We start from the raw sequence: 24,488 nt of genomic DNA on the forward strand, positions 1-24,488 counted from the left end.
CTGCCCGGGTTCAAGCGATTCTCCTGCCTCAGCCTCCTAAGTAGCTGGAATTACAGGCGTCTGCCACCACACCTGGCTAATTTTTGTATTTTTAGTAGAGATAGGGTTTCACCATCTTGGCCAGACTGGCCTTGAACTCCTGACCTCGTGATCCACCTGCCTCAGCCTCCCAAAGTGTTGGGATTACAGGTGTGAGCCACCTCGCCTGGCCTATGCTTTACTTTTCTAAAAAAGCACGTTAACCCTGCCATTAGAAAGGAAAGATTTCTTTCTATTTTGTTCATTGGTGTTACCCCAGTGCTTAATACAGTATGTGACACATAGTATGCATTTAATAAATACTTCTTGTGAATGAATGAGTGATCAGATTCTTTGTCTAAAGAAAAGAGGACACATGCTTGAAGAGAGGTTGGGAGAGAGGAGCAAAGATTACCTTAGGCCTGGGACTTCAGATATGTTGTGTCATTAGAACTGGAACAACCTATTTTCCTTTTCTGAAAGTTCATAGCAGGACCTACCTGGTGTAAGCTCTCTCCATCCATCTCCTGTCCCTCCTTCTAATAACTGGAAGCTAGGTGTGATTGGAGTTACCCACACTGGGTTTTAGCAATAAGGTCATCTATATTCCAGCTCAAAGTATCTCTTAATTTATTAAGATCTATGGAAAGTCTAGATTATCTCAACCCCACTGAAGGGCAGTAATTCATTGATCTATATTCTATCAATTGGGGATGAATGTGAATCAATAAATCTTTCAGTGTCATCTTCTCTTTGAATCTATTATGTCTGTCTACTATCTGATTATCTTTAGTTTTTCCAGTTTCAATGTACCCTTTAAGAATCCATGTGGAGTACCTATCTAAATACTTGAATCCCTTTTGGGAAGAGCTTTTGTTTTTATTTATTTATTTGTTTTAACTGAAGGTCTCATAGATCTCCTCACAGATTACTTGATAGCCAATGGATTAACTGCCTTTACAAAAGGCAAATTACATATGGCCTGAGCTTGAGAGTCAGCATTACATGTTAGAAAATATGGACACTTCTGAAGAATATAGATCACTTTTGTGATAGGCTGGAGGTGGAGCAGTGTTCATTAAATGACACCAATGACATGGCAAACTAGTGGATTGCCAAGTCTGTTGCTCCATAGTTGACTTCTCATGATTCCTTCCACTACTTTAAATTTTAGCGTAGCTATTCTAGAATGAGTCTCCATGTATCTTTATCTTGAAAACAAAAAATAACAGAAGAGAAGCATGAAATCAAAATTTACTGGTGACCTGTTGTGTTAGACAGAATTGAAAAATTCCTTATTCTCCTGAAGGGAAAGTAGTTTTCCCATACTCCCATCAGTGAATTACTAATGACATAAAGAGAATTTTATCTACATTGAACTCAGCAATTTTCTCCTAGCTTTTGGATTATTCCTATGAACATTTAAATATGACATTTGACCCCTATCTTTTTTTTTTTTTTTTGGCGGAGTTTTGCTCTTGTTACCCAGGCTGGAGGGCAGTGGCACGATTTTGGCTCACTGCAACCTCTGCCTCCCAGGTTCAAGCAATTCTCTGCCTCAGCCTCCCGAGTAGCTGGGATTACAGGCTTGCGCCACCATGCGCAGCTAATTTTTGTATTTTTAGTAGAGTCAGAGTTTCACCATGTTGGCCAGGCTGTGGCTCACGCCTGTAATCCCAATACTTTGGAAGGCCAAAACTGGTGGATTACCTGAGGTCAGGAGTTTGACCTCTATCGTAAAAAAAGCTTCTCTTGGCTCAACATTTTTCTCTAGTTAGTGCCCCATTTCTCAGATGACTTTATTTAAAAATTTCCTATATTCAGTTATTCAGATTTACAATCTGCAGTTTCTCTCTTCCCTTTCTTTTGGAAACCCACCACCTTTAGGTTTTTTGGTATCAGCACTTCATGGAAACTTCTGGTCAAAATCATGAATGACCTTTACATGTCTAAAATTAATGATCACTCCCAAGTCCTTATCTTTCTTGACTTCTCAGGGCCAATAGGCACATTATTCTTCTTAAAACATTTTATTTGATTTCCAAGACACTGCTCTCCTGATTTTCTGTCTTTCTCACTGGCTCTTCCTTCTCAACAGGCTTTGTTTCCCCTCTTCCCACAGGACTCCAAAAAAAAAAAAAAAAGACTGTAAGTCAAAAATGCGTTTAGTACCCTCCCCCCAAAAAAACCATCAAAAAGTTTAGAAAATTTAAGGCAAACCATGGTAAGTCAGTTACCGTATTAGAAATGAACAATTAGGGCCAGGCGCCATAACTCACGCCTGTAATCCCGGCTGGATCATCTGAGATCAGGAGTTTGAGACCAGCCCGGCCAACATGGCAAACTCCGTCCTACTAAAAATGCAAAAAAATTAGACAGGTGTGGTGGCAGGCGCCTGTAATCCCAGCTACTCAGGAGGCTGAGGTAGGAGAATCGCTTGAACCTGGGAGGCAGAGGTTGCAGTGAGCTGAGATTGCGCCATTGCACTCCAGCCTGGGTGACAGAGCGAGACTCCGTCTCAAAAACAAACAAACAAACAAACAAAAAAACTACATATCTGATTATTGTGGTTTGTTCAGAAAATATAAGGAGCTCTCAGAACTCAAAAACAAGAAAACCAAATAATAACGAATATTTAAGCACACACTTTGCCAAAGATTATATATGGCCAACAGATAAACACATATACTTTATGAAAATATACTTTAATATTTAGGGAAATGCAAATCAAAATCACAGTAAGATACTAATATATTTTTGCTAGAATGGCTAAAAAATTAAAAGATAATTGAAAACAAGCATTGGTGAGAATGAGGGGGAACATAAACTCTAATATATATGGTTCCTGGGAATTTAAAACGGTATGAATTGTTGCTGGAAATTTAAGACAGTATGACTGCTTTGGAAAGCAAGTCAGCAGTTTCTCATGAAACTTGTAATACAAAAGTGATAAACACTACATGAAGGTCCAATATTACTGTGAAGAAGGACAGGAGAGAATTTAAAAAACAGCAGAACTCAAACAACAATTGGTTGCAGTCATGGGATGCAAGGATAGTCTCTCACTAAGTATATACAGCAGTCGGATTACACATATTTTTCTTTTACAAAACTATAACCACACCGAGGATCATTTCCTTTCATTTTCTTTTCAATATTGATTTAGGTTGGCCAATTATCTCTTGCTCGTTGAAGTAAATTTAAAAGCACATTATTTACTTATTGATGTTTTCCTATAATGTCTTAGCTGAACATTTCTAGTCTGAAAGACTACTTACATTCGACAATCTTGCTCGCATTTGGGATAATTTCTCCTACCTGAGTCTGAATTTTGTAAGGAATATTGAGAGCCTTAACCTTAGTGGAGTTGGGCTTCTCTGAGTCCCGCTCTCTGGCAACAAAAAGAAGCAGTGCATGTAGGATTCACTTTTGCCTGCCTCAGTGACAAAGAGAACCTAAAAGCAAAATATTTCACAATTTCCTTTCTTTTGGAACTGAATCGCCTGCAGAATTCAGGTCTGTTTAGGCAGAACATCCACTTAGGCTCTCCTCTTCCCACAATTCCTTTTTTTTTTTTTTTGAGACAGAGTCTCACTCTGTTGCCGAGGCTGGAGTGCAGTGCCGCGATCTCAGTCACTGCAACCTCCGCCTCCTCCCCGGTTCCGGCGATTCTCATGTCTCAGCCTGCGGAGTAGCTGGGCTTGCAGGAGCTCACCACCACATTCCGCTGATCGATCTTCCTATCTTCCTTTCCTTCCTTCCTTCCTTCCTTCCTTCCTTCCTTCCTTCCTTCCTTCCTTCCTTCCTTCCTTCCTTCCTTCCTTCCTTCCTCTTATCTTTTCTTTCTTTCTTTCTTCTCTCTCTCTCTTCTTTTTTTTTTTGAGAGGGAGTTTCGCTCTTGTCGCTTGGGCTGGAGCGCAATGGTGCGATCTTGGCTCACTGCAACCTTCACTTCCCGGGTTTAAGCAATTCTCCTGCCTCAGCCTCCCGAGTAGCTGGGATTACAGGCGCCCGCCACTACCCTCGGTTAATTTTTGTATTATTAGTAGAGACAGGGTTTCGCTATGTTGGCCAGGCTGGTGTTGAACTCCTGACCTCAAGTGATCCGCTCGCCTCAGCCTCCCAAAGTGCTAGGATTACAGGCGTGTCAATGTACTTGGAATACATTCCACAGTGATAGGAATGTATTCAGGACTTGAAGACACTGTGCTGTTAGGCTATAGGAATTGTGGGAAGAGGCGCCTCCTACTTAATACTGCGCAGGAAGCAATTTCTTTGAAGATAAAAAAAATGTTGTGTTGGGGAGAATGTTGTTTAATAATCCTCGTTATGTTTTGAAGCATTTACACTCAAAGTGAGAAGGTTGTCATACTAGCATACCTAGCTTCCAACTTTGCGCCAGAAATCGCAAACGTCAAAACATGCACCAATACCTACCGGGAGTGGGGCTCGAACCCACGCGGACACATGTCCATTGGATCTTAAGTCCAACGCCTTAACCACTCGGCCATCCCGGTGATAAGGTGCAGTATCCTTGTCGATGTTTACTAGGCTAGAATTTGTAGTTTCTGGAAGATTATGAATAATTTTATATCCGTGAAAACTAGGACCATGTTTAAAAGAGTGTACAAAGTTAATAAATCTTTCTAATATTGCTTGGAAATAAACAAATGAAAAGATGTATTTCCAAAAGTATGCTTAATCACTAATTTGTGACAGGCACTATACTAGGTGTTAGGGGAAAGACGAACCATCCCTGATTCCTTAGACTTCCACTAAAATGAGCCATGTTGAGGGAAATCCACGCCTGTCAATGCTGGGATCAGAGCTGAATTCTAAAGATTCAGCAACCTCCGCCTCCCGGGTTCAGGCGATTGCTGGGTGCAGGAAAGAACACGTCGGAGAAAAGAGTCTCCCATACATTGACATACAGAAGAGTTTTTAATTATTCTATCGTTGTGATTTTTTAAACATGCACTATACAGTATAATCATCTGTGGATTTTGTAAAATATACTTATCAAGATAGTTTAAATGCCTACATATGACTGATAAAAAATAATAGAAACATATGTAGAAAAATAGCATTATTATCTAGGGGACAGAAGAACATTAAACAAACGAACAAACAAAACTAAAAACACAAACAATAGGCCGAGCGTGGTGGCTCACGCCTGTAATTCCAGCACTTTGGGAGGCCGAGGCGGGCGGATCACCTGAGGTCAAGAGTTTGAGACCAGTCTGGTCAACATGGCGAAACCCTGTCTCTACTAAAAAATACAAAAACTAGCCGGGGGTGGTGGCATGTGCCTATAACCCCAGCTACTCGGGAGGCTGAGGCAGGAGAATCGCTTGAACCTGGGAGGCGGAGGTTGCAGTGAGCCGAGATCGTGCCACTGCACTCCAGCCTGAGCAACAGAACAAGACTCCGTCTCAACACACACACACACACACACACACACACACACACACACACACACACACACAGTAAACCAAAACACTGATATAGTCTGCTGCACCCAAATCAAAGAAAACCACAATGGAAAAGTAAATAGACAAATACAACCAAAGTAGAAGATACTTGAAATATTTACAAATGAAAACAACTTAATCTACATGATATAGTAAGAAGCCATTAAAATCAGCAAGATCAAACAGCAGACTCAATAGAAAATGTGTAAAGAAGCTAGGCGCGGTGGCTCACGCCTGTAATCCTAGCACTTTGGGAGACCGAGGCTGGCGGGTCACAAGGTCAGGAATTCGAAACCAGCCTGGCCAATATGGGGAAACTCCGTCTCTACTAAAAATACAGAAATTAGCAGGGCGTGGTGGCGGGAGCCTGTAGTCTCAGCTACTCGGGAGACTGAGGCAGCAGAATTGCTTGAATCCAAGAGGCAGAGGTTGCAGTGAGCTGAGATCACACTACTGCACTCCAGTCTGGGTGACAGAGTGAGACTCTGTCTCAAAAAAAGAAAGAAAAAAAAAATGTGTAAAGAGTAGGGACAGGGTCCTCATCAAACCCATGATAAGAAGAACCCGAAAAGATTAACATTTTAAATACTTAATATTATTATTAATTTATAAAATGCAAGATAAAATAAGTTATTACTCAACCTACATTAGACTGGAAGAATTAGAAAGCTTAATGTGTCCACTATTGCAGAAATGGGGATATGGAAGCCCTCATATCCTGCTAGTGGAAGTTTATATTAATGCAGCCATTTTGGAAAGCAGTCTAATACTTTTTACTCAAGTTAAGATTGTCTTGTCCAATGACCTAGGTATTCGGCTCCTAGGTATATATTCCCCCTCATGTCACAAAGATACAGATTGTATCATATATGGATGTTAATTGCCTCACTATTTTTCCTCTTCCAGAATCAGATTCAGCCTTGAAGCCAATGTTGAACAGTAGATAGGTGAAGTGTGGTAAACACATAATATTAAATATTATGCAACTATGAGATGTGCTAGAGTTATTGTTAATGTACCAACCTTCCTTTTTTTTTTTTTTTTTTTTTAGATGGAGTCTCACTCTGTTGCCCAGGATGGAATGCAATGGGGTGATCTTGGCTCACTGCAACCTCCACCTCCCTGGTTCAAGCAATTCCCCTGCCTCAGCCTCCTGAGTAGCCGGGATTACAGGCACAAGCCACCATGCCCAGCTAATTTGGAAATGAGGTTTCACCATATTGGCCAGGGTGGTCTCGAACTCCTGACCTTGTGATCTGCCTGCCTTGGCCTCCCAAAGTGCTGGGATTACAGGCATGAGCCACAGTGCCTGGCCGCATGTACCAATCTTAAAAAGTAATTTCTTTAAAAAACATACTTAACACCAAAAGATTTTCCCTTATATTAACGCTAATCATTCTGCTCTCTGGCATTCAAAATCTTGCTACTTGCTACTGCTCTTCATTTTCTCATCTTTTCGTCCCTGTGTATTTATGTTTTTAAACACCCTTAATGCTTTGTATAAATGTAGTTTGGAATAAAGATAAAACAAAAGCTGTGCTTAATTTACCATCATTATAACTAGGTCTATCTGTGACTTACTATGTTTTTTTTTATTACCGTGGAATCCTAAGGATTGGTAAAATAGTGCATGGAGATAGAGAACCATCATTTTATTGGGGTCAAATACCAAAGAGTCTAGAAAATAAATTTTTACGTCAAAATTTCTTTCTCTCATTTCACCACTTCAATCTATTGAGGTTAAGTTGAAAGAACAAATATCGTATCCAGGACAGAACCTCATTTGCAAGCTACTTGCTATTTTTTTGACCACTCTTCCTAAGTTCTGACAAATGCTGGCTCAGTTACTACTATTCTGCCTTCCTTACTGCTCCAGCTTTTCAGAATGTAGAGCTAAAAGCCAGACCCACATGAGCTCCCCTAGAAAGACACAAATGCCTTTCTATCCTGGGCATTTTCTATTCCTGGGGTTCTGGACTCAAGGCCTTCTCAGGCTATCTGAATCCCTGGCCTTCTCTTTGTTGGCTGAAGCTGGCATCTTTCTACATTTTCACAGCTTCCACCATAGTCTCAGAAATCAGCTGTTAATTCTGTATTCTGAATGTCTGGCAATTGTAAGCACTTGGGCTTTGTAGAAAATGCTTTTAGAGGGCTCTTTATGGAGGCAGGAAAAAAATAAGACAATGTTAGCCAGCCCCCAGAACCCTGTAGTCTGGTGGAAAAGGCAACCAGATGGTAACAATTGTAAAACAATTCCTTGGTCTGTCTATTAAGAAATGGAAAAAGCAGGATAAAGGGATCAGTCCTTGGTTTATTCTGGATCTCCTGCGGAGCAAAACCATGATCTTCTGCATATAACACATAGTGATAATCACTACACTAACACAAAATGTCATGGCTGATGACAGGTACAAATGCTGGAAAAAAAATTAGCTACAGTAAAATCCAGGGATAGTCTCACTACAAGATAAAGAGAGTGTTTTAAGTGCTAAACAATTCTAGATGCATCTCAACTGGCACAAGTCTGAAAGACCCATCAATTAGAATACACTGAGAAAAGGTAAGTTTAGATATCCAAAACGGAACTATTGATTGTTACTTGTTCTCATTTATTCATTCATTCATTCACGAAAGGAATGTTAATTAATTCTCTACTAAAAGTCCTAAGCCAGAGACTATTAAGTAGCTGTGAGTAAAGCAGTGAACACAACAAACAAAATATCCTTTTTATCATGAAATTTATGTTTTAATTCCTATCAATAGCAGTGAATGATCAAATACGCTATCTTTTGATGAAAATTTTTACCATAGTTAGCAGAACTCTTTACCACTTCTTCAGGATTTATAAAATCTGGCCTCCTAGATACTTTTCACTGTGCTAAGGATGAGATAATTATGGATGAGGAAGCTTATCCTCATGTTCATATATATATATATAAAACAGCAAATATACATAGTGTGAGAAGCATATATACATATGTGTAAATATATATATTACCAATTACCATGTATAATATATAGATATTTGCTCATTGGTAACTGGTTCTAATGAATACAGTTGTTCTGTCTTGATTTTAAACTTCCCCATACATACCCAAGCTATTTATTTCTTTTTATATGCCTTTTCATGAACACTGTCTCTGCCTTTTGTTTCAAACCTCAAGAAAGAGTCTCATTTAGGAGTAAGCGGGACTTTGAATGAATCTGACAGGCTGCTAGCATGAAGAAAAAAATACTCAACGGCACTAATGTCCTGCCTAATTTTCAGTCATCGGGGAGATGAACATTAGAGCGTCTTATGAGAGCAGAGAGCATAGAACATACCAAAAAAAATGAATTGAAATAAAATTTCCCAAGAGACTGCCTATTTCCCTGCCCTGTGCTGCTGAAGGAATTGAAGCTTCGGGAGAAGCATTTGCTTGATTGCGAATTGTCGGATTTTAAAGTACGGATTCTAAGAATTAGAACGTGTAGGGGAAAATATTATCCCTCTGCCAAAGATATACCCTGAAGGAACGGATAAATTTAAAGTTCATTGTAATTAATTTGAAAGTGAAATACACTCGTGTCAAGAAAGTTTCCGTGGTGTTCAGTGGTTATCACATTCGCCTAACACGCGAAGGGTTCCCGCTTCGAAACCGGGCGGAAACAGCGTGCGGTTTTGTTCTTGAAACGGAGTCTCACTGTCGCCAGGCTGGAGTGCAATGGCGCTATCTCGGCGCACTGCAACCTCCGACTCCCTGGTTCAAGCGATTCTCCTGCCTCAGCCTACCTAGTAGCTGGGATTAGAGATACGTGCCACGACGCCCAACTCATTTTTGTATTTTTAGTAGAGACGGAGTTTCACCATGTTGGCAAGGATGGTCTCGAACTCCTGACCTGGTGATCCACCCGCCTCGGCCTCCCAGAGTGCTGGGATTACAGGCGTGAGCCAGCTTGCCCGGCCCATAGTTGTTCTGTAAAATTCTGAATCTGTTTACTTATATGTGTGGATCTGTGTATACACACACATTTTATACATATATAAACATGTATGCGTGTATATATATATATATATTTTGAGACGGATTTTCGCTCTTGTTGCCCAGCCTGGAGTGCAATGGCACGATCTCGGCTCACCACAACCTCCACCTCCCTGTTTCAAGCGATTCTCCTGCCTCAGCCTCCCTAGTAGCTGGGATTACAGGTATGAGTCACCACGCCTGGCTATTTTGTATTTTTAGTACAGGCGAGGTTTCTCCATGTTGGTCAGGCTGGTCTTGAACTCCCTACCTCAGGTGATCCGCCCGCCTTGGCCTCCCAAAGTGCTGGGATTACGGCGTGAGCAACCGCGCCCTGTCAGTCAGAACTTTCAATTAAAATAATAGTAATATAACAAGAGCAGAGCTAAGACTCACTTTCTCACCCAGCCCTCTCACCCCGCCCTCAACAGATACTCGAGTTCACGTAGTACCTGTTCCATTAAAGATACTATGCCTTGGCCGGGCGTGGTGGTTCACGCACTTAATCCCAGCACTTGGGAGGCCTAGGCGGGTTAATCATCTGTAGGCAGATGTTCGAGACCAGCCCGGCCAACATGGTGAAATCCCATCTCTACTAAAAATACAAAAATTAGCTGGGCTTGGTGGCGCTGAAGCAGCAGAATCACTTGAACCTGAGAGATGGAGGTTGCAGTGAGTCGAGATCCCACTGCACTCCAGACTGGACGACTGAGGGAGACTGTCTCACAAAAAATAAAAATAAAGATAAACATAAAAAAGAGATACTGCGCCCGGCTGGCGTTGGCCTTCTCTAGGAAGAGATGCAGTACTCTTCTGCTGAGGGCAGGGAGAGTTAGTGCAGTAACTTAAGTTTTTAAAAGCTCTTTCTAGCCAGGCGAGGTGGCGGGCGCCTGTAGTCCCAGCTACTCGGGAGGCTGAGGCAGGAGAATGGCGTAAACCCGGGAGGCAGAGTTTGCAGTGAGCCGAGATCCGGCCACTGCACTCCAGCCTGGGCGACAGAGCAGATTCTGTCTCAAAAAAAGAAAAAAAAAAAAAAGAAGGTCTTTCGACAGTTTAGTGGAGGTTATTTTGTAGAGAGAAAATAATGGATTTAAGGAGATCTGTTAAGTTCCTTTCATCAGAGATGACTGTGACCCGAACAGTATGGTGGCAGTAGAGGTGGTGGGAAGTAGTCAGAGTCTGGTTATATTTTAAAGATAGAACCAAGAGGAATTTCAGAGAACATGGACGTGAAGAGTGGAGTAATAGAATTGGTGATAACTCTGAAGGTTTTTTTTTTTTTTTTTTTTTTTTTTTTGGTTAAAAAAAATGAAAGGATGTAATTGCCATTAACTGAAAAAGAGAAGACTGGGTGCAGCAGGATTATTACGAGAAAAAAATGAGAGTCCTGTTTTAGACATGCTAACTGGTATAGCATAAAACATTTAAGTGTAATGCTGAGGAATCACTTGAATACACAAATCTGGAGTTTAATGGAGTGGTCTAGATTGCAGATTCAAATTTATGAGTGGTAGTCATATAAACATTATGTATGCCATGAAAATAGATCAGTGAGTGTATATANTTAAAAAAAATGAAAGGATGTAATTGCCATTAACTGAAAAGAGAAGACTGGGTGCAGCAGGATTATTACGAGAAAAAAATGAGAGTCCTGTTTTAGACATGCTAACTGGTATAGCATAAAACATTTAAGTGTAATGCTGAGGAATCACTTGAATACACAAATCTGGAGTTTAATGGAGTGGTCTAGATTGCAGATTCAAATTTATGAGTGGTAGTCATATAAACATTATGTATGCCATGAAAATAGATCAGTGAGTGTATATAGGAAAGAAGTCCAAGGACCAAGCCCTGAGGTATCCCATTATAAAGCAGGCTTTATGCCCAGGCTTGAGTGCAGTGGCGTGATCTTGGCTCACTGCAAGCTCCGCCTCCCGGGTTCAAGCCATTCTCCTGTCTCAGCCTCCGGAGTAGCTGGGACCATAGGCGCCCGCGACTACGCCCGGCTAATTCTTTTGTGTTTATAGTAGAGGCGGGGTTTCACCGTATTAGCCAGGATGGCCTCGATCTGCTGACCTCGTGATCCACCCGCCTCGGCCTCCCAAAGTGCTAGGATTACAGGCGTGAGCCACTGCGCCCGGCCTTGACTTACATGCTTAACTTGAAATAGGTTCGCTGGAATGTAACCCCACCATAAGTGGAGGTACCTCTGCACCTAGAAATACAATAGATTTTTATTTATTTACTTTTTGTCTCACAGTCTTACTACATTCTTTTATTATTCTATTTTAGTTATTTTATTATTTTTAGGTTATATTTATTTATATTTATTTTGGGTTATATTTATTTTTTATTTTAGATTCTTTTGCATTTTCTGTATAGACAATCATGTTGCTTATGACTAGAAAGAGTTTTATTTATTCCTTTACAATCTAAACTGTGTGTTTTTATTTATTTGTCTTGTGTAATTACGTTAAATAGGACTTCTAGAACAATGTTGAATAAGAGTGGTAAGAGGCCGGGCGCGGTGGCTCATGCCTGTAATCGCAGCACTTTGGAGGCCGAAAAGGGTGGATCACGAGGTCAGCAGATCGAGACCATCCTGGCTAACACAGTGAAACCCCGTATCTACTAAAAATACCAAAAAATTAGCCGGGCGTTGTGGTGGGCACCTGTGGTCCCAGCTACGGGAGGCAGGAGAATGGCGTGAACCCGAGAGGCGGAGTTTGCAGTGAGCCGAGATCATGCCACTGCACTCCAGCTTGGGCGACAGAGGGAGACTCCGTCTCAAAAAAAAAAAAAAAAAAAAAAAGAGTGGTAAGAGCAGATATTCTTGTCAGACATTCCCTATATTGAGAAGTCATTCAGTCTTTTACCATTAAGTATGATATTACATTTTTTTTGCAGATGCTTTTTATCAAGTTGAAGAAGCTCATCTCTATTCCCAGTTTACTGAATTTTTTTAAAATCATAAATGGGTGTTGAATGTTATTGAATGTTTTCCTATGTCTGTTGAGATGATCATGTGGTTGAACCTTCTGGCCACCAGAATCATGAGCCAAATAAGTCTCTTTTCTTTATAAATCACACAGGCTTAGGTATTCTGTTATAGCAACCCAAAACAGACTGAGACAGGCAGAGTCCGTGATCAGGGTCTATGAGGTTGGACTTTCTTAGTCATTCTGCCTGCTCCCAGAAGTTGACATTCTCTAATATTCTATACCTAATACTCCTTTAAAGTAGAATTTTTCATTCTTTTTTACTTTCTTGAGCTCCTATGAATTTTCTGCTCTCTGGATGTAACCATGTTTGCTGCTACTCCCTAAGTGTTTAAGCTTGCTTTCTTTAGGGACAGGCTACTCTCTCTGTCAGCCCTGTTCCACTGAAAGGGGCTTTCTCTGATCCCTAGCCCTGCTCCGTCATTTGTTATGAGCACGGGTTCTACATCTGTAGACTCAACCAATCAAGGATCAAAAATATTTGAAAAAAATAAAAACAACAATGCAACAGTAAAAAAAAAAAAGTATAGCAACTATTTACATAGGATTTACATTATATTTGGTATTATAAATAATCTAGAGATGATTTAAAGTATACAGGAAGATGTGCATAGGTTATTTTATATAAGGGACTTGAGCATCAGTGGATTTTGGTATTCTTGGGGGTCCTGGAACCAATTCTCCCGGAACATGGAGGGCAGTAGTTCTTTGAGAATTGTAAAGAGAAGCCTGCAAAAGTGTGAAAACTCTTTTTTTGTACTTGATCCTAGGGGTTCTAGAATTTCCTTCTCAGTCATAGATACTTAGACTAAATTTTGCAAGTCATAAGATACTGAATTTTTGCTGAATTTTTCTTAACCTCTCTCATGGAGGCCTCATCATCATCCTATTGCTATAGATGAGCCAGTATTCATTTCCCATTTCTACTTGGGAGCGCCTATTTTTCCATAGATTTCAGGCTACGTGGTTGCTCTGAGACCTCAACTCTTTCATGGGTTCAAGGAAAATTATGCTTTTCTAGACTATCTGGACTTTTTCTTTCTTTTTTCTTTTCTTTTTCTTTCTTTTTTTTTTTTTGAAACAGAGTGTCACTCTTATTGCACAAGCTGGAGTGTAATGGCTTGATCTCGGCTCATTGCAACTTCCACCTCCCGAGTTCAAGCAATTCTCCTGCCTCAGCCTCCTGACTAGCTGGGATTACAGGCGTGCACCACCATGCCTGGCTAGTTTTTTTGTATCTTTAGTAGAGACAGGGTTTCACCATGTTAGCCAAGCTGGTCTCGAACTCTTGACCTCAGGTGATAGGTGATCCGCCCACTTCAGCCTCCCAAAATGCTGGATTACAGGCGTGAGCCACCATGCCTGGTCTATCTGGACTTTTTCATTGTTAGATTAGGAGCAGTATTTTTTCCAACTTTCTACATTCTAGGTAGAGGCTGGAGTCCCTTTAGGATTTTAATCTGAGCATAAAGGATAGCATCCTCTTCATTGTCTACTGTATTATTTTGCTAATCCTCTGAATATCAAGCATTATGAAAAATCATAGTAAGTTAGAAATAGACCTGTTTACAATAATGGCATATTGAAGACAGGCATCTGACGTTTTCTAGCCAAAATTCAGAGACAGAGAGAGAGGAAGGAAAGAAGAAAAGAAAGAAAGAAAAAAAGGAGAGAGAGCCGTTCATAAGTACAGAAGGACAATAATGGGAAAGGAGAAAGCAGTAGCAAAATTCTGAAAACTAAATAGTAGAAGGGCTAGTGTGATACACAAGGAAAGTTTCACTTTAAGCCAGAATTGGGAAAAGCCAAAGAAGAATATAATTTACCTTGTGAAAGCCAACCCCCAAAATTTCAGGAATTGGTAGTGTTTGTGTACATGTAGTGAACAGGAGATTGAAAATAGATCTCGTTTTAATGCCATTTTGAGGAAATTTAGAGTTATATAACCCCTTGCTCAGTTTCAGAATATGGAGGAAATTTATAGCAGAATATTTAGAAGACGATTCTATTAAGTGAGTAACATGGACGCTCACTAGCCTGGAGGAGACTAACAAATTTGATAGGTGTACAACATCCTACAAAGTAATGGAACTTTACCTTATTTTGTCTCCAATTCATTTTTAGGACTATGATCTCCTGGTTGACTGGAAGTTGATTTCTGGAAATCTGCTCAACCCTCTTACTGATCCTTACTGATTTCCTGACAGTGGAGGTTTCTCCCAACCACAGTGTTCCAGCCACGTAAATCAAAAGTTATTTTTTCCTTTAAGAACCACACTCAAGTGCTCTGAGCTTCTGATCAGGCCTGGGTTAGCAGGTGTGAAGGTGGACAGTGATACTACCAAATGAGGATAAACATCTCAGTTCCACACTTGGCCTTCTCTGAAACCACCTCAGCTGCTGGTCAAAGGTAAGAGTTTGGGCTCCTGACTGGGCCTTTCAGGTGGGGAATGAGGGAGTAGGGGTATTGGAGTTCAGCGTTTTCTGCAGTGTTCTGTTGGAATAGAGAATTATTGTCTACAAGTTTTCTGTCTTGCTAGGCTGCTCTTTTCCTTGTCATTTGGTTAGAGAAAGCTGGCTTTCTTGTGGCCTTTTTGTCTGTATTAACAGGTTGTTGGCTTCTCCGCACTCAGTCCAGGATACATGAAATTAAAAACAAAAAAAATTAGAAAATGTACCACCGTCTCTTTCCTCTAGTTGAAAGGTCTCCCACCAGTTTGCCTTCTCTCCATTTTTCGAAGTCTTCCTATGTTTGTTTTATACATGATGTCCAGGGTTTTTAATTGTGTTTGGTGGGAATGATAGGAACAATATGACTATATTGTCTTCTCAATCAGCATTTTATTTTATTTTATTTTAATTCTTTTGAGACAGAGTCTCACGCTGTCGCCCAGGCTGGAGTGCAGTGGTAGGATCTCAGCTCACTGCAACCTCCGTCTCCCAGGGTTCAAGCAATTCTCTTGCCTCAGCTTCCTGAGTAGCTGGGATTACAGGCACGTGCCACCAGAACCGGCTAATTTTTGTTTGTTTGTTTGTTTGGTATTTTTAGTAGGGGCGGGATTTCTCCATGTTGGCCAGGCTGGTCTCAAACTCCTGGCCTCAAGTGATATCCCCACCTTGGCCTCCCAAGTGTTGGGATTGCAGGCGTGAGCCACCACACCCAGCCTCAATCAGCATTTTAGTCTCCTATTCTTAAATATATGTGTCAAAGATTAATTTGTGTCCTCCCCTCTTTACCAAATTCATATGTTGAAGTCCTAACACTTACTAATTGAGAACGTGACTATCTTTGGAGATGGGGCCTTTGAATGAGGTATTTAGAATTGGCCATAATCCAGTATGACATGTCTTTGCAAGAAAAGATTAGGACACAGACACACCCAGAAGGAAGACGATATTAGGACATGGAGGAGATGGCTATCTGCAAACCAGGGAGAGAAGCATAAAACAAACAAACAAACAAACAAATCTTGTTGACACCATAATCTCTGACCTCTAGCCTCCAGAAATGTAAGAAAATAAATGTCTGTTGTTTAAATCACATGATCTGTGGTACTTTGTTATGGCAGTGATAACAAACTAATACAACGTGTATAGTGCAAGGATCACCAAAGATATATATAGAGAGAGGTGGGGAGAGAAAGAGAGAGATGGAGGGAGGGAGGAAGAATACAAAAAGAGATTTTTAAAATACAATTTAAGGACACAGACTGCAGCAAAAACTTTACACCATATATCATATTATATCATATCTCACTAATATCTTCAGAAGGGAGAGAAACAATACTGTATCCAATAACAAGGACTAGGATCCAATGAAGAAAAACTTCCATAAAACCAAAAAAAAGCATGGGCGCGGTGGCTCACGCCTGTAATCCCAGCACTTTGGGAGGCTGAGGTGAGCGGATCACCTGAGGTCAGGAGTTTGAGACCAGCCTGACCAACATCGAGAAATCCCGTTTCTACTAAAAATACAAAACAGCCCAGCATGGTGGCACATGCCTGTAATCCCAGCTACTTAGGAGGCCGAGGCAGGAGAATCGCTTGAATCTGGGAGGCAGAGGTTGCGGTGGGCCGAGATCGCGCCATTGCACTCCAGCCTGGGCAACAAGAGCGAAACTCTGTCTCAGAAAAAAAAAAACCAAAAAAAAAAAAAAAAAAACAAAAAAAGAGGTTTTGGAACTCAAAATTATGTTAATAGGAAATAACTTAAATATGAAGTAAATGTATTTGATGATAGAGTATACAAAAACTGCATGTGGTGTTTCAGGTTCAGTCAGATTGGCAACTTTAAAGGACATGTATGTGGCTTAGCCCAAAAAAAAGAGAACTAGAGGAGGAGAGGATAAACCAATCATCCAGAAATACCTAAAGTGCGTTGAAAAGAGGCTGGGTGCAGTGGCTCATGCCTGTAATCCCAGCACTTTGGGAGGCTGGGGCAGGCAGATCATTTGAGGTCAGGAGTTCTACACCAGCCTGGCCAACAAAGTGAAACCCCATCTCTACTAAAAATACAAAAATTAGCCAGGCCTGGTGGTGGGCACCTGTAATCCCAGCTACTTGGGAGGCTGAGGCAGGAGAATTGCTTGAACCCAGGATGTGGAGGTTGCAGTGAGCCGAGACTGCGCCATTGCACTTCAGCCTGGAAGACAAGAGCAAAACTGCATCTCAAAACAAACCAACAAACAGCAACAACAAAAAAGACACAAAAGAACAAGCGGGGTGCAGTCACTCACCCCTGTAATCCCAGCACTTTGGGAGGCCAAGGCAGGTGGATCACCTGAGGTCAGGAATTCAAGACCAGCCTGGCTAACATACAGTGAAACCCCGTCTCTACTAAAAAAAACACAAAAATTAGCTGGCCGTGGTGGCAGGCGCCTGTAATCCCAGCCACTTGGGAAGCTGAGGCAGGAGAATCACTTGAATCAGAAAGACGGAGATTGCAGTGAGGTGAGATGCTGCCACTGCACTCCAGCCTGGGGGACAGAGCAAGACTCCGTCTCTCAAAAACAAACAAACAAAACCAAAAAACCCAAAAGAACAGAAGAAAAAGACAAGAGCACATATATGGATCACTCACTATTTAAATGTGCATAATTGATGGTATCTGCTTAGCAGTTTTCAGGTGTTATGAGTTGGAAGATACTGTTTGGGGGCACTGCTCTGGGACCCTGCTCATTATGGAGCCATCTGTGCCAATGATTGCTTTTATTACGTCTCAACTTGCAATTCATCCTTTTAGACTGCTTTTTGAAACGGGATCTGGGCCCTTTAATTTTCTTTTTCTTGTGCCAGCTGGCACTGAATTTTGTCAGTTGTGGGTGCTGGAGAGACTTTGTAGGAAGAAGAGAGTTTTGCTTTCTGGTTCCAGCAGCTCCTGCGGACCTCTCAACTTCTGCAGTGTCCAGCTCTATTCTATTGACTTCCACGGAAGTGGAGAAAAGAAAGTGGAGACGGGCGCGGTGGCTCACGCCTGTAATCCTAGCATTTTGGGAGACCGAGGTAAGTGGATCAGCCAAGGACAGGAGTTCCAGACTAGCCTGACCAACATGGCAAAACCCCATCTCTACTAAAAACAGAAAAAAAAAAAAAAAAAAAATTAACCAGGTATGGTGGCGGGCACCTGTAATCCCAGCTACTTGGGAGGCTGAGACAGGAGAATCATTTGAACCCGGGAGGTGGAGGTTGGGTGAGCCAAAGTTGTGCCATTGCACTCCAGGCTGGGCAACAAGAGTGAAACTCCATCTCAAAAAAAGAAAATTGTGGAGATCATACAAAATTGAAAATGTTGATTTCCAGTAACTACTGGAGTTCTTATTGCATGTTCTCAAATGGTAAAGTCATAAATAAAAGACAAAATAGTCAATGATTGCAAAAGAAATCATTGATAATCTTGTATTATTGTATAGACAAGAAATTGTCATCAGATGAAAACACTAATTTTTTTTTTTTTTTTTTTTTTTGGAGACAGAGCCTTGCTCCCAGGCTGGAGTGCAGTGGCTGCCATCTCAGCTCACTACAACCTCTGCCTCCCAGGTTCAAGTGATTCTCCTGCCTCAGCCTCCCGAGTAGCTTGGGATTACAGGTGCCCGCCACCACGCCTGGTTAATTTTTGTGTTTTTAGTAGAGACAGGGTTTCACCATTTTGGCCAGGCTAGTCACGAACTCCTGACCTCAAGTGATCCACCCGCCTCGGCCTCCCAAAGTGCTGGGGTTCTAGTCATGAGCCACCGCGGCAGACCTGAAAATTCTAAAGTTTTTTTTGTTCCTAATAAATAATTGATAATGCTTTAGTCACACCATGTAGGGAGTGATTGTTCACATGGCTTCCATCATGTAGCATATTCCATCCAGTCTTTCCCCCTTTTTTCCTTGAAGACTTCTTGCCACCCTCAAAAACTAAATTGATGAACTAGACCTCAGGCTTTTTAGTTTTCCACACCATATAACAAATGAATAACACAGATGTCATCAATAATAAATTCCTTAAACTGTATTCTACAAAGATACAGCTACACTTGTAAAAATTACAAAGCCTATAGAAAGCCCTACCAATTTGAAATCCAGGATCTTCAGTTTACTAAGCAAGCTCTTTAACTAGCCAACCCATACAGCTCTCTTGAATGAAAAAAGAAAAGCAGGAAAAGAAATTTAGTATGAGGAGTTTACCATTTTTACACACTAGAAATTGGTGTAAGAGAGGCCAGACGCAGTGGCTCACTTCTGTAATCCCAGCACTTTGGGAAGCTGAGGCGAGTGGATCACATGAGGCCAGGAGTTCGAGACCAGCCTTATCAACATGGTGAAACCCCATCTCTACTAAAAAACACAAAAATTAACTGGGCATGGTGACAGGCGCCTGTAATCCCAGCTAGTCAGGAGGCTGAGGCAGGAGAACTTCTTGAACCTGGGAGGCAGAGGTCGCAGTGAGCTAAGATTTCACCATGGAGTGCCTAGGCAACAGAGCAAGACTCCGTCTCCGTCTCTCTCTCTCTTTCTCTCTCTCTCTCTCTCTCTCTCTCTCTCTCTCTCTCTCACACACACACACACACACACACACACACACACAAAGAAAAAAAAAAGAAATTGGTTTAAGAGAAGAAAATATGTATTTATTGATGAGAAACAAATGCAATACAACAGCATTATAGAGTCTGGAGTCTGCTCAAAGGGACTGTGCCCCTGGTAAATTGATAGCACTTTACTGATGTTACCACATCAATAACCACAAGAAGATGTGAGAATTAACATACAATATCATATAGTGGGTAATTTTAAGTTTTCTAGTAATATAAGAAAGTAGAGTTAAGCAAGTGAAATTAATTTCAATTTTTTTTTTAAGAGAAGGGAGCTCATTGTATTGCCTGCGATGGTCTCAAACTCCCAGGTTCAGGAAATCCCCCTTTCCACAACCTCTGGAATAGCTGGGATTACAAGAGCATACCACTGCACCCAGGTACTTCTAATATATTTTAACTCCTAATATTATCATTTAAACATGTTATCAAGAAAATATGAGATTTCTTCTTTTTTCTGTTTTTGTGCTACGTTTTTGAAATATGTGTGAGCAGCTGTTGTGGACAGTGCTGTGCTAGAATACTCAGGGGAAAATAAAGTATTTTAACTTCAAGTACAATATCTGTAGTTTTTCAGTGGAGTGGGATGGGGGCCCAATGTGCTTATCATATCGAAGGTCAAAGGCTTCTTTTCCTTAGTATAATATTTTCAATGTTCATTCATGTTGTAGCCTGTATTAGAATTTCATTTCTTTTTATAGTCGAGTAATACTTTTTTTTTTTGAGATGGAGTTTCACTCTTATCGCCCAGGCTGGAATGCAATGGGGCCATCTCGGCTCACTGCAACCTCCGCCTCCCAGGTTCAAATGATTCTCCTGCCTCAACCTCCCCAGTAGCTGGGATTACAGGTGACCACCACTACACTAGGCTAATTTTTGTATTGTTAGTAGAGACGGGGTTTCACCATGTTGGCCAGGTTGGTCTGGAACTCCTGACCTCAGGCGATCCACCTGCCTCGGCCTCCCAAAGTGCTCGTATTACAGGCGTGAGCCATCGCACCGGGTCGAATAATACTCTCTATTTGATTTTTTTTTTAGTTGTCTTTCCAGAGATCTCTTTCAGCCAACCTCTTTCTCAGTGTCAGTAAAAGACAGGAGATTAAGAGAATGCAATTTCAGAAGAGAACATTTTGTTTAAGGGGAGATGTCTTTTTCAAAAAATTTATTTATTTGATTAGAGACAAGGGTCTCTAATACTCTCTATTTGATCAGAATTTGACCCAGTTTTCTGGGACTTACCTCCAGTGATTCTAGGTGGATTCTTTGATGAGGCCCATTAATTTTTAGCTGGGTGATGCCGAGCAGACTGTAAGCAGCACTGTATTCGTGCGTTTTCTTTTATCATCCACTTTTTGCAACTAACACTAACAGAGAACTTCCACGGTAGAAGGCGAAAAATTGAGTGTCTACCAGGGGTGAGACTCACATCTTATATCACTGGGCTTTAACCAACAGAGGTAATTCCCTTCTACTTTCAAGATTTTTATTTTTGTTTTCGTTTTTAATAACTTGTATGTTTCGTCGCATTGTTTTGTTCTGTTCTGTGGTGGCTTTATCATAGAAAGACAACACCAACCTGGGCGTGGTGGTGTGACCCTGTAACTATACCCAGCTACTCAGGAGGCTGAGGTGGAAGGATCGCTTAAGGCCGGGAACAGAAGGCCAGCTTGGACAACTGGGTATAATACTCCTTCTCAGGGATTCTCCAGCACGCTAAAGTTTGAGTAGCATTTTACGGAGCTCAGAATGCTTTGGACCGTCCCCCACACCCACCGCTTTTTTACCAGCTCACAGCCAAGAGAAAGTGGATCCAATGAGGTCTAGGCGCGTGAAGAGTTCGTTGAGTTCCCAGCACCCATCACATCGCACATTGTCCATCTTCGATACACTTCTGTAAGATAAATATTGAGAATACCACAAATTAAGGTGTCTTTTGCTTGTGCGTATTCTCTTTCCTGCGACACCTTGATTTCCTTTGCAAGTTCCTCCACAATGCCCCAGGCGTCGGGGATCAAATTCAGAAACACCTGGAAAGGAGAGACATCTGTTTTATCAGACACCGCCCCAAGAATGTCTCTTCCTTACACCCTCTCCCTCTTGTTGCATGTTTAACGTTTGTCTGGGATCCCTTTCAAATCTGGTTTCTTAGTGTCAGTCTGTAGCAGGGAGGCTCGCACGCTCTTCTTGGTGCGATCATGGGGCGGGACCGGGAGATCGAGGCTGAATCGCGTTCGCAGGCATGGGACAGGGCATTACCAAGATCGCCGAACTGAGGGCCTAAGGGAGACACTGATACCTATTCTTCACAGCCGCGCCTTTCTTGATGCAATATTTCTCCAGGCGATGTCCCTTCTTTTTCGTCCAGGACCTATGTTCAGGGACAAAGTTGTGCAGGAAAGGGTCTGAAGAGTGGAAGCCTGCCCAAGGCGGGGGAAAATCAATGAAGAAATTGTCTGGGTAAGCATAGGCACAGAACAAACAAACAAACAAACAAACAAACAAAAAGATATTCGATTTAAAATAGCAAAAAAAGTGGTCGGGCGCGGCGGCTCACGCCTGTAATCCCAGCACTTTGGGAGGCCGAGGCGGACGGATCACCTGAGGTCAGGAGTTCGAGACCAGTGTGGCCAAAATGGCGAAACCCCATCTCTACTAAATATATCCCCCAACCAAAAAAAAAAAAAAATAGCCGGACGTAGTGGCATGCTCCTGTAATCCCAGCTACCCAGGACGCTGAGGCAAGAGAATCGCTGAAACTCGGGAGGCAGAGGCTGCAGTGAGTCGACATCGCGCTACTGCACTCCAGCCTGGGCAACAGGGCAACACTCCGTCTCAAACAAAACAAAACAAAACAAAACAAAACAAAACAAAACACAAAACAATAAAACAATAAAACAAAACAAAAGAATAAAAAAAAAAAAAAAGTCTGTCGGTCGCGGTAGTTTACGCCTGTAATCCCGGCACTTTGGGAGGCTGAGGCGGGCAGATCAGTTCAGTTCAGGAATTCAAGACTCACCTGGCCAACATGGCGAAACCCCGTCTCTACTAAAAATTCTTTTCCTTCCTTCCTTCCCTCCTTCCCTCCTTCCTTTTTTTGGTTTTGTTTTGGCGAGTTTCGCTCTTGGGGGTCGAGCTGGAGTGCAGTGGTGCGATCTCGGCTCCCTGCAACCTCTGCCTCCCGGGTTCAAGCGATTCTCCTGCCTCAGCCTCCCGAGTAGCTGGAATTACAGGCGCCCACCACTACGCTCGGCTAATTTTTGTATTTTTAATAGAGACGGGGTTTCACCATGTTGGCCAGGTCTGTCTCAAACTCCTGACCTCAAGTGATCCGCCCGCCTCGGCCTCCCAGAGTGCTGGGATTATAGGCGTGAGCCACCGCGCCCCTCCTAAAAACACAAAAATTAGCCAGGGCTGGCGGCGGGCACCTGCAGTCCCAGCTATTCCGGAGGCTGAGACACAAGAATGACTTAAACTTGGAGGCGGACGTTGCGGTGAGCCGAGATGGCGCCACTGCACTCCAGCCTAGGCGACAAAGGGAGATCCAGACTCAAAAGAAAAGAAGAAAAGTCGGTCGGTCAATACTTGTTTTTAATTTGGATTTTAAAAATTAAGATATAATTAACATAACATAAAATCCAACTTTTGAAAGTGTAAAATTCACTGCTTTTTAGTGTATTCACAGACGTGTGCAACTATCACCATTATCTAATTTCAAACCATTCTCATCATCCCAAACAAACTTTGTACTCATTCCCCTCTTTCTCCAGCCCCTGGCAAATATTAACACTTTCTTTCTTTACATATTTGTCTATTCTGGACATTTTCTATAAATGGAATCATACAATATGTAGCTTTTCGTGTTTGGCTTCCTTAGCATAATATGTTCAAGGTTCATTCACTTTGTAGCACGTATTGTAACTTTATTTTATTTTATTTTATTTATTTTGAGACAGTGTCTTGCTCTACAGCCCAGGCTGGAGTGCAGTGGTGCCATCTCGGCTAACTACAACCTCCGCCTGCCAGGTTCAAGCGATTCTCCTGCCTCAACCTTAGGAGTAGCTGGGATTGCAGATGGCTAGTTTTAGTATTTTTAGTAGAGCCATGTTTAGTAGAGCCGTGTTGGCCAGTCTGGTCTCGAACTCCTGACCTCAGCGGCCTCTCAAAGTGCTGGGATTACAGACGTGAGCCACCACGCCTGACCTAGAACTTTATTTCTTTTTTTCGTTGAATGTTTGAATTTTTTGAGTTGTCTTTCCAGGGATCTCTTTGAGCCAACCCATTTCTCAGTATCAGTTTGGGGAGGAAAAAGGGAGAGATTTAAAAAAATGCAATTTCCAGGCCGGACGCGGTGGCTCAAGCTTGTAGACCCAGCGCTTTGAGAGGCCAAGGCGGGCGAATTGCCTGAGCCCAGGAGTTTGCGACCAGCCTGGGCAACACGGTGAAACCCCCGTCTCTACTAAAATACAAAAAATTAGCTGAGCCTGGCCGCGTCCGCCTGTAGTACCAGCTATTTGGGAGGCTGAGGCAGGATAATTGCTTGAACCGGGGAGGCAGAGGTTGCAGAGTGCCGAGATGCAGCCACTGCGCTCCAGCCTGGGCGACAGAGCGATACTCCGTCTCAAAAAAAAAAAAAAAAAAAAAAAGCCAAAATTAGCCCTCGAGCCAACCAGGAGTCGAACCCAGAGTCTTCTGATTCGTAGTTAGACGCGTTATCTATGGCGCCACTGGCCCACGACTCTGCCTGCGATTACTAGCCCCTCAGTCTGCGTCTGTTGATTATCGCTGGTGTGTCCGCTGCTCTTGCTCCGTCCCCTTCTCCCCCACCCTCTTCCCCTTCCCATTCTTTCTTCCTCCTCCTCCTCCTCCTCCTCCTCCTCCTCCTCCTCCTCCTCCCCTCCTCCTCTTCCCCTCCTCCTCCTCCCC

General features: G+C 42.2%; 2 non-coding genes across 2 annotated transcripts; one reads left to right on the plus strand and one right to left on the minus strand.

Moving 5' to 3' along the window:
* Positions 1–4,452: 4,452 nt before the first annotated feature.
* TRNAL-UAA (transfer RNA leucine (anticodon UAA)) lies at positions 4,453–4,535 on the minus strand. Its single transcript has one exon. It is a non-coding gene; the product is annotated as a tRNA-Leu (tRNA).
* A 4,530-nt stretch (positions 4,536–9,065) lies between these two features.
* Positions 9,066–9,140, plus strand: TRNAV-AAC (transfer RNA valine (anticodon AAC)). The gene has a single exon. It is a non-coding gene; the product is annotated as a tRNA-Val (tRNA).
* Positions 9,141–24,488: the final 15,348 nt, after the last annotated feature.

This window comes from Rhinopithecus bieti, unplaced genomic scaffold (genome assembly GCF_001698545.2).
Source record: "Rhinopithecus bieti isolate Rb0 unplaced genomic scaffold, ASM169854v2 scaffold_51227, whole genome shotgun sequence".
Classification (NCBI taxonomy): Eukaryota; Metazoa; Chordata; class Mammalia; order Primates; family Cercopithecidae; genus Rhinopithecus; species Rhinopithecus bieti.